Raw genomic sequence first — 14,541 nt, forward strand, 5'->3', positions numbered from 1 at the left:
GAGAGAGAGAGAGAGAGAGAGAGAGAGATTACCTTGTATGGAGCAGAAAGGAAAGGGGAAAGGAGAAAAATGAACCCCAGACTTTGGGCTTACCTTTTGGCTGGCTCACCAAAATACGTTGCCAGTGGAAGGTGTCCAGGTTCTTGGCATTTTGAAAAAAGAATTAGACAAAATGCACTAAACAAGGAAAGAATGAAGCAACGAAAGCAGAGATTTATTGAAAATGAAAGCTCGAGCAGGCCCAAGCATAGGGGCTCAAGAGCCCCTGTTACAGAATTTTCTGGAGTCCAAATACCCTCTAGAGGTTTCCCATTGGGCACTTGGTGTTCACCCCATGCAAATGAAGTGGCAGCCTGCAATCAGTCTAATTGGTTGCTTTCCACAAACAATCAGAGGCTGAAGTGAAGTTACAAAGTTATCCTCCGATGCAAATGTCTGGTTGGTTTTGGAAAGCAATCTATCAGAGGTACTTTCAATTTTCTATCTGCCAAGCAGAAAGGCAGGTGGTTCACCAAGGGAGTAGCCTCTGGTCCTTTTGTTACTTAGGTGTGGGAAGTTGGGGTTTTCCTTTTGATTTAGTTCCAGGGAGTCAGGGTGAATCAGCCTTAGGTTCCCTGCCTCCAGACCCTATTCTCCTGCCTCAGGCTCACTGCAACCTGTGCCTCCTGAGTTCATGCCTCGGCCGCTCGAGTAGCTAGGATTATAAGCATGCACCACCACCCCTGGCTAATTTTTGTATTTTTAGTAGAAATGGGTTTTCACCATATTGGGCAGGCTAGTCTCGAACACCTGGCCTCAAGTGATCCTCCTGCCTTGGCCTACCAAAGTGCTGGGATTACAGGTGTGAGCCACCATGCCTGGCCTGGTTCATGGTTTTTAAAAATCAAATTAGTTGCCAACATTTTAAAAAATCAGGACTCTCACTTATAGATTTCCAGCTTCCTTGAAAAATTCATAAGGTCTCTCAAAAACACAGCCTACATTCCACCAGTATCAACAGTCAGCAGGACAGGGCAGGTGCTGTCCAAGGCTTCTTTCCAGACCCAGAACTACCCCACTGCCCCTACAACATATGTGCACACACTCACAGCTCACCCTTTTGGTTAAGTGCCTGGACCTGTAGGCAGCTGGGTTTTCCCACCATTGGCTCTCAGGGAAAAGAAGGCTGAGGGATGATTTTATCATCCTCTGAAGTGCTTTCATGAAGAAGCTACAAGCATTACAAACTGTGTAAGGAAAATAGGCTCAAAGCAAAGCAGCCAGCCTTGGAATGGGTGATTGGGGATATTAAATATGTCCATTTCTTGGAGAGTCTCTGAGACAAACTATTTCTATCTGTGTTGGGTGGTTAAACATTTGGTGGCCTTGAGGTAAGAAGCTAAACCACATGATCTCTTGTGGACTCTTCCAGGTCTGGGGTTCTGTGACTCTGTACAAGAGATGTAAAAGAAAGCTTTAATCTTGAGGAGGTTACAGCACACATAGAAAACACATGCACTTACCAAAAAACAAACAAGCAAACACAAACAAGTGAATAAATAGCTCAGCGACTGCCTGGAGCTGACAGTATGCATGCCCCAATTAACCACCCACTACCCTGCTGCTGGGAGGAAAGAGTTGTACCAAGGTTGTGCCCAGCACATTTTCTAGCCAGCTGTCTCCCATTGTTCTAACAACCCAAGGCCCCTTGAAATCTCTCTTAGGATTGATCTGAGAAGACCTCAGTGTTGCACAAGGACTGAATTGCAAGCAACAGAAATCGATTATCCCATGAGGAAAGGACAAGAGGGTGCCCACAGAATCAGCAGGAGACTGAAGACCGAGATTAAGAACTGGGCAGGCTCCAGGGGCTAAGTGCCCCTCTCCATTATCCTACATTCTAGATCCCAAGTCCTGAGTAGGACCTCGCCCTGTCTGCTTCCACGGTGGGAGGTGAGGCACAGGCAGTATCCTGCCTTCCAATATACTGCTTGCGAGGAGGTTATCCCCAAATAGGTAAAAGGTATGATTGCTGGATTGTCCCCCAAAATTCAAATACCCCTAGCTAAGGCCTCTCCTCACGAAGTCTGAACAGCAAACTGTGTAGCAAGGATCCCCAAATTGAAAGCTGAACCCAGTGATTAGAGAGGACAAGCCAGCAGGTCAGAAATGGTGCTGACCATGATAAGGAGGAAGAAGGCTTGGCTCCTGGCCACTGGGTGCATACTCATGCTCCACCCAGCAAGGAATGAATATTTGTTGAGCACTTACCATGTAACAAACCCTAATTAGACATCTGACACACCCTATCTCTTTTGATCTTCTCCCCAACCCTAAAAAGTAGGTATGATTATGTTTTCAAATTAAGAAATAGCCTTGGAGGGGTAAGGCAACTTGCCTGAGCTCTTTCAGCTTATATATGGGAAGGCAGGAAGTGAAACTCAACACCTCCTGGCCCCAAAGCCAAGACCACTCAAACCAGGAAACTGACAGCTCTTCCAACAACCTGGTTATTGGAACAGGACAGGTGGTCATGGCTCCAGCTGCAACAAATACAGCCACTCCATCCCAATTTTGCACACACTCCATCATCAAGAACAGACTTACTCTGGTCCAGATGTGACTCAAGTACTGTACTTTTTTTGCCTAGTCTCACCTTGATTTCCTTTGGTTTTGTTTTTTCCTTCTGATATCTGCTGCATAGCTGTATCTGTGTCACGTGTAGCTCCTGGATGAATCTCTTTGCAGCACCTAGCACTGTGTTATAACCAAGTAATAAATAAGTGGTGGTAGTGCTACCTGGCTGACTGAACACCAAGCGATAAAGATGCCCATGCTTATCCACTCAGAGCAGCTGATACCCCTTGAAAGACAGCTCAGAAGACAAAGATGGAAAAGGAGAATAGCAGACAGATGTTGGTTACCTACTCTCTCTTCCCTCCCCAATCCTTGTCACTGGGCAACAGCCTCTTCCTTCCAGGCAGACAGGACCAGTGAGGTACAACAAACCCCCTCCAGTCCCAACCAGAAAAGCTTCTCACATTGTCTGTAATCCACATGAAACTCTCTCAACTCACCTCTGTGTTGTCAGAGGGGCAGCAGAAGGACATCCTAAACCCCTACCAGGTAGGCAGTTACAAGCAGGAGCCTGAGCCAGAAGCACTGTGAATGGAGACCTCCTTCCCTCACTTAATGGCCGTGTGATCTGAGACAGTTCACTCAGTTTAAGTTTCCTCATCTGTAGAATAGGGATCAAGTAAAACTCATGGCCTACAGTTGTTTTGAGGATGAAATGAGATGACACATTTAAAGTGCTGACACCTAGAAAGTAGAATGGTGGTTGCCAGAGGTTGGAGGAGGAAGGGAGAGGGAGTCACTGTTGATGGGCACAGAGTTTCAATTTGAGAAGATGATAAAAAGTGCTAGAGATGGATCGTGGTAATAGCTGCATAACAGCATAAATGTACTTAATTCCAGTGAACTGTATACGTCAAAATGGTTTAAATGGGGAAGTTTATGTTATATATATTTTATCACAATTTTTTAAGTGCTCATCACTGTATGACATTAAAAAAAAAAAAATGAGGCCTGCCAGATGTTCCTCAAACATGTGAAGCTCATTCTACCCCAGTGATTTGCTGTGCCCTCTGCCTGGAAACCTTACCCCCATTATTCCCAAGGCTCCTCCTTCCCTTTGCTCAGGGACCTGCACAAGAGTCACCTCCATAGAGAAGTCTTCCCTGATCACCCTACCTAAAGTATCACCTCCCATCGTTGATATGCCCCTGACCGTGTTGTGAAATGTGGGGTGTTTTTTTGTTTTGTTTTGTTTAGAATTTTTTTTTTCTTGCTCTGCCACCCAGGCTGGAGTGCAGTGGTGCAATCACGGCTCACTGCAGCCTTGACCTCCTGGGCTCAGGCAATCCTCCTGCCTCAGCCTCTCAAGTAAATGGGACCACAGATGCATGCAACCATACCTGTTGGGGACCAGTCTCAACACCACCCATAGGGTACCCAAAGTCTGGTGGCGACAAAGGAGTGAGAAGATACAGGTTAAGAGTGCATAAAGAGTGGGGGCCAGGGGACCAATTGTAAAATGGAGGCTGTAAAAGGCTCAGAGCTCTGGTCTCCACACTATGTATTGAGTACAATCACTTAGATCTAAGAAGCAGCAGATGTTCAGGGTGAAACGGTGAAAGGGAGGCAGTATGTCATATGTGTAATCTATAGTAGTGGCGATTTAAATGAATCTCCCTTGTGCTCAAACAGTATATCTTTAACTTACTGGAGAGTAGTTAGTGGGAGTGGGTTTAACTAGCAGCCTGTACATCTGGCCACATTCTAATGTTTCAAAGGAGTGTCTTTTTTCTTGAACACAGTGTTTATGGATAAGAGAGCAAGTCTCGCTCAGAGCATGGGAACATAATGGCGATAAGAAGACTTTCCTTCTCAGAGGCCTTTTGTGGCTTTTCACAACTTATTGTCCCATATTTTTATAGCCAGTTTATACAGGCACCCCATAAGCCTTTCCCCCAACGCATACTCAGCTAATTTTTGTGTGTGTATGTAGAGACAGGGTCTCTCTATGTTGCCCAGGCTGGTCTTGAACTGCTGGGCTCAGGTGATCCACCCACCTCGGCCTCCCAAAGTGCTGGGATTATAGGCATGAGCCACCATGTCCTGCCTGATTTGGATTTCTGAATGGCATGTATCACTACCTGACACTGCACAGTATATTTATTACTTCTCCCCTTGCAGAATATAAGCTCCATAAGGGCAGGGACTTTATTGTCTTGTTCTCTGCTGACCCCTGATATCTAGAACAGTGCCTGGAGCTTAGTGCTTAGTAAGCACTTGTGCATGGAGTGAAAATAAAGCTTAGCTGTCATCGCTGTCATTCTACAGTGGGGATGGGAACTCTCAGCTGACACCTAGCACCAAGAGGCCCGCTGGGGTGTGGCAGCCACTGGGAGGCAGGAGGGTTAAGCACATGGGAAACACTCAGACAGGGTAAAGCAGGGTAAGGCACCAGCATTGGAAAGAGAACGAAGGTTGACCCGAATTAAAGTGCCGCAATTTTAAATTTCTGGTTTGACTGAGTCCATGTTTGTTTTACGTGGTCAGGCCCTTTTATGGACTAGTAAATGGCTTTCCAAGGAGAGCGCCACCAGCCAGGAAGGGGTTTGTGTATACACTGATCAGGCTGTCTCTGAGCTGTGGGTGTGGACAGAGACCATAGCGAAAGCCCTTCCTCCTTGGAGGAATAAAGGTGAGCAAACACTCAGAACTGCTGTGGGTCTGGCTGGAGCGAGGAGGCAAGACCAGGAAGCAAGGAGAAAGAAAAAGGGTGGAGGAGGTGAGAGCTGGCAGGGCAGTTCTGAGCCGCTGGGGACACAGGGCAAGTTTGCATTTGCTCTAAGTTAAGGCAGCTGGGCCAGGGGACACTGAGACCCTGAGCAGGGTTTCCCTAGAGGAGAAGGCATGTGCATAGGGCATGTCCATCTGGCAATTGAGGCTTGGGGTGGGGAGGATGTACTCTTGGCAAAAACACTTAAAATCTTCAAAGGACTTCCCTGAAAAAGCTCTAAAGACAGATAACACAGCTGTCCTCTCTTGCCCATTTCCGTATTTTACCATGTCCCTCTTTACAGCCAATAGAAATCTCTTGCTTTAAGTATTTTGGGAATGATGTGTAGATGTGTATAAGGGGAAGTAAATCCCATATTTTAGTTAATGCAGAGAAGGTTGGTTCAAGGATGAGTTTAATGCTATAAATAAAGTCATTTGGGTGTCTGGCTTTAAATCTGATACATCCTTTTAACTTTCAGCATGATCATATTAATTATAATCACTGTCATTTTTGAGACTTTGTTCATGCCAGGTACTGTGCTAGGTACTTTACATAGATTACATAATTATTACAATAATCTCTCAAAATAGATATTATTCTCCCTCACTTTACATAGGAAGAAACTAGGGCTCAAAGAAGTTAAATACATTTCTACAGCTGGTAAGTGGTAAATCTAGGATTTGAACTAGAACTGTCTATCTGAAAAGCTGTGCTATAAAACAAAGTCACCCACCACCTAGCCTGGTGCCTGGCCCATAGTATATGTCCAAAATATCTAGTTTGGGATGACCTGAATTAATGCATTTTCATGATACCATATTCACTGAGTCCATACTCTATTCAAGGTGCTTTACAGGCAACACTTCACTGAATTTTCTCAACAGGTCGGCAGGGAGGAATCATCTCCACTTTATACAGGGGTACACTGAGCATCTGGGAAGTTCAGGAACTTGTCTGAGATGCCACAACCAGTAACTGGTAAATACAGGATAAGAAGCTAAGTCTGTCTGACTCCAAGCAGTGGATCTTCTCCTTTACCCACTTCTGTGTTCTCCCAGTCTTGGAAAAGACATCAACGGTCACTTTTCCTCTGACGGGTTCCCCCAGGGCCTGGTACACATCTAATGGAATTTCATTGCCATAAAGCTTTTTTCTTTTTCCTTAATGTCTGTGAAATCTGCCTTGGTATAAATATCTAATAATAATGCCTTAAACCAAAGCATTGTGTTGGTATAAGAAACACTTTCATGTACATTGTTTAATTTTTCACCACAACCATGTGCCATCACCACATCACCATTTTACAGATGTGGAAGCAGATGTGGCCAAGGGATGACCTGACTGCAAGTTCAGCACAGGCTCCTTCCACGACACCAGGCTGCCCTAAGTACAAAGTCAAGTTCAAACTGGGGAGTGTGAGATAAGAGATGGGGAAGCAGGATAGAGGTGAGTCAGAATCAGTTTTCCTCAATTTTTTGACCACCTTAGAAACCACCTCCCTCACCTACCCCATGCCATGGTTCATGCCTCAGTGACCCTCTTGTGTTTGAACTCAAACCTGATTTACCAGCCTCTTAAAGTGGAAGGGAAAACAGCATGTCCTGGTACAGAGTAACTGATCAGAACAGTAAAAGTGCCTTAGGTTGCTGCAAAGGGGCTGTCCTGTCTTGGTCTTCTTTGTATTTCCCTATACCCTCTAACTAAGGGACACCCAACTGCTTGGCCCAGAAGTCACGCTCAGTACCTCTAATGACTGACAGGACTTTGGGAGGAATCTGTGTTTCCCTGTAGACTAAGCTGGATCCCAGTCCTTGGGTCAAGTGGAGCCAGAGACAGCGGGACCCTCTTAGAACCCCAGAGACAGTCAACTTTCGGGAGGTGGTGCTGAGAAGAGAGTCCTCACACAGTTCTGGGTCAGCCAGAATGGTATTTCCCCAGGATAACTGCGGACTGGAAAAGGATTATGTCACTACTTGGCATTTTTTTTAAACCCAGGCAGGGTTTTAGAATACTCAAAGTCATCCCAGGATTCAGGATCTGTCTCAGGACTAGCAGAGAAGCCCAGGTCTGGGGTCTGGAGCTAACAGCCCCCAGATTGCCTTCAGTCCACTTCTAGTTACCTCCTAAGCAGCAGCCTCTCCATCCCCTTGAAATGCCCAGGACCAATGGGACAGAATCCTGCGAGACAGAACCACGGAGAGAATGCCGAGGGCTCTGGTGCCTCCCAAGTGGAACATAACACACACTTCCGGATCTGCTGACAACCTAAAACCAAGAAGGTGCACTTCAAAGAGTGGTCGCTGGGTGTCACCACTGCTTCTTAGGCAAGTGCCCTCATCAGTGAGCTAACTTTGAAGGTTGCTGGGGAGTGAAAATTCCTTCTTGGAGACTCTGTTTACAGGCCTGACATCTTCTGTGTTTCCCTTGAGCTCCATGACATTCTCACTCCTCTCACCCCCTGGTCCTACCATCTGGCCTGGATCACATAGGCCACCACGGAGTTATTCTCTTGCTCTTCTCTCCTTCCCAGCTTGCTTGGCAGAACTCAGACTCTGTGTTCTCCATGCTGGCACTGGAGCACATAGTTAGGGAAAGTCACCCAAGACTGGCTTTGCTTTTGATTCATGATCACAAATCTCAAACAGGCACTTATTCCTAGTAATCCATCTGTCCATAAGTGTCCAACTCTCACTTACTCCCTCAAACGACTTTGCATCTAATCTTTAAACCTCTCATGCCCCTGTTCTGCTTGTACTTGTGCCATTTAGAAAAGAAAAAAGAAATATGTACCAACTCCATCTTTTCACCAAACCTCTAAACCTACCAAAATTTGTACATATCTTCTCCTCTTTCACCTCTACTCTGTATCTCATCTCCCCTTACTTTCTCAAGGTCCTTTGACTTTCTGTACTGTCTTCTGGATGAATATCTCCCTCTATCCTAGAGAATTCCCACCAATGAACAATTAAGCTCTAGTATCCCTCATCTTAAAAATCTCTGTATACCAAATTACTGTCCAGTTACCAGCCTGTGTCTCTCTTCTCTTTCAAACTAGATTTCACCTTTCATCTCAACCCCATAAAAAAAAAAAAAAAAGCTGTCTCTACTAACTACCTCCCATTCACTCTTCAACCTGCTAAAATCTGGCTGATACCCATCGTGCTCCAGAGTGGACTTCTCAAGATCACCATGACCCCCATGTCACCAAATGGACATAAATATCCTCACCTCCCCGCCAGGATTGTGAACACCAGTCTGACCATGTTCTCCCTCTTGGCTTCCATGACACTACCCTCTCCTGATTTTCTTAGATTTATCCTTGGTTTCCTTTGTTGGCTCCTCCACTATCTGATTCTAAGTATTAGAATTTTTCAGTCTTTTTCCTGGATAGTTTTCTCTTTTCCTTTTTACCCCATCTTCCTGGGTAATCTCATCCATTCCTGCTGATCTATACATTGCCTTTTGATGCTGATGGCTCCCAAATTTGTATTTTAGGCCCAGTCCTATCTATTTCACATCTTCACTTGCAAGTTTCATAGGTATTTCACAATGAGCATGTCCAGAATGGAATTCTCAATTTCTTCCTCTCCCCAAAACACCTGTCCTGTGTTTAGTCTTCTCCATCTCTGTAGATTGCACTGCTGTTTCCCCCGATGCCCAAGCTCCAAACCTAGGAATCAGCACTTTTTTCTTCACACTCATATTCATTCCATGAGCACATTCTATTCTCTCTCCAAAATTCATTTCAAATTTCTCACTTCTCTCCATTTTCACACTCATCTGGATCACCATCGCTTCTCTACGAAACTGACACAGAACATTTCTAACTAATCTTCTCATTTCCACACTTTGTGATCCATTATTGACACAGCAGCAACAGAGGTCTAAAAACTAAGTGATGGGACCATTCTGTATCTTAATCTGGTATACATATGTAGAACTTTGTGGTGTGCTTAAGATTTGTACACTTTACTGTAGGTTGTATCTCAACTAAAAACGACAACAACAAAACAAAATAAAGCCGGGTACATTGGTACATGCCTGTAATCCAGGCTACTTGGGAGGTCAAGGTAGGAGGATGGCTTGAGCCCAGGAGCCTAAGACTAGCCTGGGCAACATAGAAAGACCCTGTCTGAAAACAAAACACCTAAGTAAAATGTCAATTCTCTAGCTAAAATTCTTCAGGGGTGTCCCTCTGTACCCAGGGAAAACCCAAGCCCTGCATCACGTAGCCCCAGCCTTTTCCTCCAGCTTCATCTCCTATTGTATTTCTTCCTTGTTTGCTAGAGCCCAGCTGTCCCAGCTTCATTTAGTTTCTCCAGTTAATCCAAGAACTGTCCTGCCTGCCTCAGGGACTTTGCTCAGGCTTTTTCCTTAGCCCAGAACCCTTCTGCATTCTTAGGGCCTTCTCCTTCATGTCACCCACCCAGGCTTTCCCTGGCCCCCCACCCACCCGTCTAGAGCATGTCATCCTATTTATACCTTACAGTGATTTATTTATTTATTTATTTATTTTGAGACAGGGTTTCACTCCTATGGCCAAGGCTGGAGTGCAATAGTGCAATCTTGGCTCGCTGCCATCTGTGCTTCCTGGGCTCAAGCGATTCTCCTGCCTCAGATTCCCAAGTAGCTGGGATTATAGGCACATGCCACCACACCCAGCAAATTGTTGTATTTTCAATAGAGACAAGGTTTTGCCATGTTGCCCAGGCTGGTCTCCGACCCCTGGGCTCAAGCGATCTGCCCACCTCTGCCTCCCAAAGTACTGGGATTACAGGCTTGAGTCACCATGCCTGCCCTTGATTTTATCATACTATTATAATTGTCTTTTTCCCACAGTTGGGACCAGATTATACATTTGACACTTGCACACTTATTACACACGTTATTATACAGAAGTGCTACATAGATAACCAATGCCACAATTCTTATACTCAAAGAGCAAGCAGATACCTTTTGCTTTAGTTCCCATAAATCATGGCAGAGGTACTTAAATTTTAAAAATCATCTTTCCTCATGAAGTCTAAACAATGTCTCAACACTGCCAAGAGCCATAGCTATCTACACAAGCCAGGTAAAAGGGAAGATTATGGCCAAAGCAAAGGTTGTGGGTGGGGGTTGGAGAGGCAGGCACAGGTGGATAGGGAGAAAGCCAGAAGCTGGCAGCAGTCCTCATTACACTGCAAGTTTGGACAATACTGTCTACTTTCGAGCTCCCCTCTCCCTGGATTAATACCCCCACATCTGTGCCCTCCACTTTGCCCCCCAATCCTTTGTGATCTCAGTTCATTCTAGTGCAGCCATCTCCACCCTCAGTCTGGAGTGGGGAGAGATGATGGCTATACAGTGTCATCGATCTAGTTGTGTCCTTCAAAGAACACAATGGGTAAGTGCAAAACAGGGGATTAGCATACATAAGAAATTAAAAGCCATAGACAACAAGCACATACACACAGGTACACACAGCACGCACAAGAGAAAATGCCTTTCCTTTATTATGTTCACGAAGTAAGCTGGAGGCCAAAAACACAGGACCGGGAGATTAGGTGTGTAGCAGTGAAACTCCTCATGCAGCAGGACAGCTTCTCAGACATCTTGTCTTCCAACCCAGCCTTCCAACACATCCAATTGTTTTGACGAGTGAGTCATTTTAACAAGGCCACAAGGCCATTCCGAACAACTTCATTTGTTCAAAAGCTCTTCTGAGAAGATCTCTGCTTAACTGCGCCAAGGATCTCTCTACCAGTGATGGCTCTTCTGTGGTTGTAGAAGGACAGTCTAAATGCCTCCAGGCTAACCCATTCCAGTTGCCAAGCATTCAGAGCACCTAGTGCATACAAGACCCAGGAGCGCCCGCTGAAATCAGGGTGGATCTAGGGGAGAAATAGCACAAAGGTGAGACAGAAATAAAGGCTTCCCACAGTGAACAGTTGTGGCCTGACCCAGCACCCAGTACTCATGGTTTCTATGAATTCATATACAAGTGGAACAACATAAGCGACCTTCAAGTTGAATGATGAATTAAAAAATAATGATAAACCACCTAAAGGGGCAATGACAGGCATTTGATGAAACAGGCTGTTGTACTGTGAAAGGAAAATAAATCTTAGGACCCCAAAATACTAAACTAAAGGAAAAAGTCAAACTGGGAACTGCTTAGGACAAACCTGCCTCCCATTCTATTCAAAGTCACCCCTCTACTGAGATAAATACATATCTGATTGCCTCATTTGGAGAAGCTAATCAGAAACTCAGTAGAATACAACCATTCATCTCCTATCTACCTATGACCTGGAAGCCCACTCCCTACTTTGAGTTGTCCCGCCTTCACCTCAAGTTGTCCCCTTTCCAGATGGAACCAATGTACATCTTACACATATTGATTGCTGTCTCGTGTCTCCCTAAAATATGCAAAAACACATTGTGCCCCTACCACCTTGGGCATATGTCATCAGAGCCTCCTGAGACTGTGTCATGGAATACATCCTCAACCTTAACAAAATAAACTTTCTAAATTAACTGACAAAACACACACACACACACACACACAACCAAACACATGAAAATTAACTGAGATCTGTCTCAGATTTTCTGGGTTCACATTTTGGTAACCATAAAGGGATTCTCAATAGAGATGCCCCTGACCTTTGACAAATCTTCTGTTGGTGCTTGGTACCAGTATGAGCTAACTTTATGGCTCAAACCAGTAGGACAATTTACTGAAGTCTGTGAGCACCCCCTCCAGAGAATCCCTCATCTCCTCAGATTTAGTCAAGAACTAAAGTTTATTTTGCTGTACAACTCCTCCTTTTTTTTTTTTTTTTTTGGAGTTTTACTTACTTCCAACAAGGAAGGCAAGATTTCCTGTTTACAGGACAATGGAAGGCAGGTAACTCCTTTAATGGAGTTTGAGCTCACCCTCAGCAGGGAAGAGGAGTTGGAGGCTTTTGTTCCTGCTTCTAGGATGGTAGAAAGCAGTCTTCAGCCTCAGACTCATCCCTAGGTAAATAACTGAACTGGAGTTTTGTCTTGGCTAAAGTTTAACCACCAGCTGGTCTGAATTTTTTCTTGCCATTAGAACACTGAGTGATCATATTGTTGAGTTTTCGTTGTTGTTTCAGTCTTTCTCCCATCAGATTTGACCAGCTTTACCTTACTTGATTAAATCCAAGTGAAAATTCCAAATTATGGGTAACAAAACCTCTCTCATTTGACTAAAATTCCTCACAACTATAAAAGAGTTTAAAAAATGTGTTTGGTTTCAGTGTTTACTTCCTGTCTTAAAAAAAATAAAGAAAAGTAAATGAAACTTTTCTTCCACCCTATACCTCCTTGCCCCTTTGCCATCTAGAGTACCAAAAAAATCTAAAGAAGGCTTCTAATGACTTGAACCCTTTAAAATAATTCAGAACAAAGGTGCCAGTCACCCCTTTTGGGGTGTTCTGTTTTCTTTGTTGAGTTTCAAGAGTCATAGGCAGATTTTTCTTAGGTCTGAATATCTGTTTTTCTGTATTACATGACCTGACCTCTTTGGCTTTGGGGGTACCAGACATTATCTTGTACTGTTAGAGGATTTGACCTTGATGTGTGTAATGGCGGATGAGAACTACAAAGTAGGGGTGGTTGAACACAGTTTACAGGAAATGCCCTTGGCTGTTGTTTATTTTTTCTCTCCTAGGAAGTTGTTGTTTAAGGATCCTAATTCTAGTTTGGAGATGCATTCTAAGAGGTCTTGTCTATTACTTTGTCTCCCAAAATTTATCTCGATTCGGCTTGTCTGTGTACATTTACATGAGGAACTGAACTATCTTTTTCATAGATAAATGAAAAACCGAGTTTTCTCAGCTCTGAAGAGAAAGGGCATTTTCTCCTCCTGGCTGAAAGGCACCCCTGGGTGACCAGGGGCCTTGTGGGAGTGTCTGGGGGGTTGACCCCCATGACATACAACAACCCCACAGGAAAATCTCCAACAAAAATTAATTTTAAAAAAAGACTCATCCAGGAAACATGTATAAAGACTGATCACCCGGCATTTTGAATCCTCTCAGAAGTCTTAGACCTCTGGAGAGAGAAACAGACATGTAAGAGGGTGCACCAACCTAGTGGTGACACATAGTGGAGTGTGGCCACAAGCAGTACACATCAACCCACCACACAAAAAACCTGAGGCCACAGCTCAGTTCCCCCTCTTCAGAAAAAAAGCGAGAAATAATCTAAGAATGAGGAGAAAACAAGGAGAATGACCCCCTTTCGAACACTCCGTAGGTTTTATGACACCTCTACTTGCCAGAGTTTATGTAAAATGGAATATGGTCTTTGTACACATTTACATTAAAGAAAAAGAGCCCTAATGTTGACCTGTAAACTATGGAGTTCCTAAATTCTTTTCTCTATTTTCTTTTCTGCCTGCTTTAAATTTGCTATTATTTTCTCTTCAAATAAAACCACTGTTTAGATCCAACATGTTCATTTTGCTAGCCAGTGAATTTGTATTTATCTCATGGCTAAAGTTCTAAAGTAAAAACTATAGGCTGCATGTGTGTGTATTTAAAAGAACTTTATAATTTCTATAATTTTATGTTCAAAAGACAATTAAATCCATTTTAATGTCCCTCTAACACAGACTTTTATTCTCTGTAACTTACGATGTAAATTTTTGCTATTAGATTTTTACTCGAGTTATTTCCTTTAACATACAAGTTTAAGACTATTTAACTGACAAGTGCCTAAGATAATAAAACAGGTTGTCAAGAATTTGAAAGTCTAAGATAGCAAAAAAATAGTTTTTCATGAATTGATAGGAAGTACTTCTATTGGCATGCCTAATACATCTATATATTTATGTGTTGTATATATAATATTTCACTACTGAAAATATATAAAAGAACTCCAATTGCCTTAAGAAAATAAAACACTTGAATCAAATACTTTATCAGGAAAAAAGAAAAGACTAGTCAAATGCTCTTTCAAGTTTATATAACAAGTAAAATCTTTAATAAATTAACTTTAACATTGTTGGTAAAGTAATATTAGAAATATCTTAATAATTGCCAACATACATTGTTGTTTGCATTTATTAAACAATTTCATTCTTATCCCTGCCAAATACTATAAAGGTGTCAAAATTTGGTATAGGGGTTACAAAACTATAAACACAGCCCAAAAACAGAATGATCTTTGCTTGTGTAATTTTTTTTTTTTTTTTTTTTTTT

The 14,541-nt window shown here is 43.4% G+C and overlaps 1 long non-coding RNA gene across 1 annotated transcript in view; it reads right to left on the reverse strand.

The window, feature by feature from the left end:
• Positions 1-11,003: 11,003 nt before the first annotated feature.
• LOC108541368 (uncharacterized) overlaps positions 11,004-14,541 on the reverse strand; it is a 26,175-nt gene continuing 22,637 nt past the window's right edge. Inside the window, exon 2 of the long non-coding RNA XR_001888943.1 lies at positions 11,004-11,202. This is a non-coding gene — a long non-coding RNA (uncharacterized LOC108541368). The remainder of the gene's footprint in view (positions 11,203-14,541) is intronic.

This window comes from Rhinopithecus bieti, unplaced genomic scaffold (assembly GCF_001698545.2).
Source record: "Rhinopithecus bieti isolate Rb0 unplaced genomic scaffold, ASM169854v2 scaffold_19652, whole genome shotgun sequence".
In the NCBI taxonomy this organism is placed as follows: domain Eukaryota; kingdom Metazoa; phylum Chordata; class Mammalia; order Primates; family Cercopithecidae; genus Rhinopithecus; species Rhinopithecus bieti.